General features: G+C 34.8%; 1 non-coding gene across 1 annotated transcript; it reads right to left on the reverse strand.

Annotated features, from left to right (window-relative positions):
• Positions 1-1873: 1873 nt before the first annotated feature.
• On the reverse strand, positions 1874-1979 carry LOC111772627 (U6 spliceosomal RNA). The gene has a single exon (XR_002806631.1). It is a non-coding gene; the product is annotated as a U6 spliceosomal RNA (small nuclear RNA).
• Between the last annotated feature and the right edge of the window lie 1984 nt (positions 1980-3963).

Below are 3963 nucleotides of genomic sequence, written 5' to 3' on the forward strand. Positions count from 1 at the left end.
TAATTAAAGACTAAGCAATGGAGGGAATTGTTAAAAGAATTTGGAAATGTTACAAACATGAACAAGGTAAATTTGGAGTAAAGATGACAAATAGAAGTAGGTTGGAATATAGGTGTTCATATTTTCTCCTTTTTCATAGTGAAAAGTTGTTTATTAGTGAAAATAGATAAATTGGGAAACATAAATTTTAGGTACATTATTTATAGTTCTGAAGAAGGGAGAGTATAATTTGTGTACCTTCTAAAGCCAGATGTTAACAAAACACACAGAACTTCCAGCAAAAGTTAGAAAACAAACAGTGATAAAATATGAAAAGTAACTTATAATAAGATGGCAAAGTTAGAAGCAATAATATCTGTAGTGTTAAGTTTCTACCTAGTAAAGTTAAATATCTATCTCAAAAATGGTAGATGGAAAGATGTGTGGTAACTTGAATTAGTTAAAATGTAATTGTAGAAACATGGTGATGGGTATATGGATGTTCACTGTAAAATTCTTAAAACTTTTATGTATGTTGGAAAATTTTCATAACCAAATGCTCAAAAAAATCTAATTCATCTATTAAACCAAAATAAAATCTAGATGGATGAGATGTGTAAACACTGGGTAAAAAAAAAAGGCTTATGAGAATCCGTGAGGAATTATTGAAAAGTTAAGATCTTTTCTTTCATGGCACAGAACACAGAAGCCAAACAAATTACTTGAAGAATTATTACTTTAAGTAAAGCAAAAATCTGCCTGGAAACATAAATGATAAATCCAAATTTTGAAAAGTGAAATTGGCAAAACATGAAAAATCACTAATGTGGTTAATATGTGATATTATGTTACAAATCCATAAAGAGAAAGACTACAACTCATTAGTCAAATCATCAAAGGTAGGATCAGACAAATCACAACAAACTACATAAAAATGCCTATAAATACAGAAAGAAAATAAAAAGTAAAGAATTACACTCAAAAGTAAAAAATTACAAACAAAGTCCAGTTAGAGACTATATTTTCTTATCAGTTTAGTAAATATTAAAAAGTGTGCTGATGTCTATTTTGGGCCATGGCAGGGAGCAGCAGGCACTGTCATATATTGTTGATAAAGTCTAAACACTTGTATCGACTTTGGCAGGATCTGTTCAACATAAACTTGCATAGGCTCTTAGACCCAGAAACTCCGGTTTTAGGAGTTTACACTAGAAAAATATTAACACAGTTTGTAAAGATAGACAAAGGTATTTGTTGTACCACCATTTATAAAAGCCTGGTCTTTAGAACAATTTAATTTTCCACAACGGAAGTTGGGTTAAATATCTAAACCTAAATAATATGCAGTTGGGAAAACAATAAATCAGATCTAATGAGATGATATCCATAGAAGATGTTATAAAGGGAAAAACAAAGTACTGAACAGAACAATCCTCATGAACAAAGTATGACCCCAATTTTTGGAAAATGAAAGCAAATATATCCTGGAATATTCATTTAATATTCCTGGAAGGATATACAAAAAGAACGGAATGGGTTTTGGACATGTGAGAGAGACGAAATTTTGCTTTTTTTTACCCATGTGCACTTGAGTTCGACACAGATCTATGTCTATTTTTTAATTGAGATATAACCTTATATTTCGGTGTATATGTTTTCAGGTATACAACGTAATGATTCAATATTTGTTTACAGTGCGCGATGATCACCACAATAAGTGTAGTTAACACCCATCACCATATATGTAAAAAAAAAAATTTCTTGTGATGATAAAATGAGAAATCTTTTAAGATCTACTCTCAGCAATTTTCAAAAATGCAATATATATTATTAACTATGATCACTATGCTGTACATTACATCCCCTGACTTATCTACTTTGTAACTAGAAATTTAAAAATATGGAATGCTTCACAAATTTATGTGTCATCCTTCACAAGGGCCATGCTAATCTTCTCTGTATTGTTCCAATTTTAGTACATGTGCTGCTGAAGTGAGAACAGACCTGTGTATTTTTATAAATCTTCCCAGATAATTTTGTTACCCCATTGATTAAGATCAGTAGCATTTGTCAATAGCATTCACTGGTTTTCACACAAGAGATTTTGAACTCATTCAGTATGATGATAAGTTAGGGGTACAAGGAAAAATTGCACATCAGGTAATAATAGTTGTCTGGAATAAGCAAAGTTCTGGGAATGGGAATGTAGAAAAGCAATCAGGTTTCAAAGGGTAAGAAAGGCAAAGAGGAGTGTGTCAGGACATCAAGGTGGCCCAGATACAGAGCAAAAAACAGCTGCTCAGAAGTGAGTCTGGCGACAGAGAATGGTTGCACTTTCCGCTGGCTGGAAGAGGAACCAGTTTGCTTGCTGGTCAATACAACACCCTTGCAAGTGCAGGCAGTCAATCATTACATCTGAGGGAGTGGTGACAATGGGTGTGTCCTCATATAATCGATTCTAATTGCATTTGAGGCAGAAGCAGGATTACAATTATGAATGCGTGGTTACAGACATCAATAATTTTTAGAACATAGTCCTTCAACCTGAGATGCTGGTTAATTTCAGTCCATTTCTCTAAGCAGTCAGATGTTGCTCTAACAATTGTGGTAAGGATCATCTTGCTCTCTCCCAAAGGACTTAGTGCCTCAGTGACTTACCCACACTCACGGCTATTTATCTAACAATCCACAGTCATGTGCCACATAATGACAATTTGGTCAAGAACAGACTGCATACACCCCGGTGTTTCCATAAGATTAGTACCATATAGCCTAGGTGTGCAGTAGACTATACCATCCAGGTTTGTGTAAGTGCACTCTATGATGTTTGCACAATGATGAAATCACCTAACTCGCCCGACAAAGTATTTCTCAGAATGTATCCCTGTTGTTAAGTGATGCATGACTGTATTACATTTAATCATTGTTGAGAATAGGCATGAAAAGTGTATTATTAATCATAATATCTCTTTATTAAGCCAAAATGCTACATTTCCAAACACAAAATGAGCATGTTAAGTTATGATAAAAATATATGGACTTATTTTTGATAAACACACTTTACTAAAGCTATTTCTTCAAAATAGGCATTTGTGTCTATTCCATTTTCAGAAATTTTATGTCATAAAATGTTTTGGCTGAGCCAGATAATCCCGTGTCCTTTTGAGTAACTTTGGGTGGACCCAGCAGACAAATAGCACATCTAAATATAGCAGAACATTTAAAAGATGTCCAGACACATCTCGTGAGCAAACATGAGGAAGAATTAGAACCTTGTCCACAATTTGAGTTTCAGAGAAAAACAAACCCGACTGAAGAAAAAGAGGACTCAGATAAAGAGTCATAAATGTAAAAAAAAAAAAAAAAAAAAAAAATTGGCACTGTGAAGCCGACTCGAGGCCAAAACCTAGGAGTTTAGAAAGAAAATGACTTCAAATTCAGTGTAAGATGGAAACTTCTCCCATCTGTACCCTGGTCCACACTCAATCTGCTTCTCAGCCCATAGGAGTTCCTATGCAAACCCAGCAAGGATGAATACATAAAAAACTGATGAAACTTCACAGAGACTCCAAGCCCTTTTCTGTAGATGCTCCTTTGGAAAAGCTGGGCAGTAGAAAAGGAAGACATTTCTCTCTCCTCTGGGGAGACAGGTGAGTGATAGAAATAAGTACCTGGGGCTCCAGAAAGCTCTAGACAGCTACATGTAAGAGTGCACAAATACCTCTCAGACTTGGGAGATAAATTTTGTTTAGTCTGCCTTCCCCAACACATGGCTTGAATAAATCTTTTTTCACTTTGAAAAGTAAGAGAAAGAAAGAAAGGGGACAAAAAGCTAAGAAGTGCACTACAGCCAATCAGATCTGAAAAAGCAGCTCTAATTAAGTGAGAGACCCACGCTGCCCAGTCAGAACTCCCAGAGAGACAAGAAAAAAGGAGGCAGTCAATAGGTAGACACTATTAATTATCAGGCCAAAGGCAAAGGAC

Source organism: Equus caballus, chromosome 2 (genome assembly GCF_041296265.1).
Source record: "Equus caballus isolate H_3958 breed thoroughbred chromosome 2, TB-T2T, whole genome shotgun sequence".
NCBI lineage: Eukaryota > Metazoa > Chordata > Mammalia > Perissodactyla > Equidae > Equus > Equus caballus.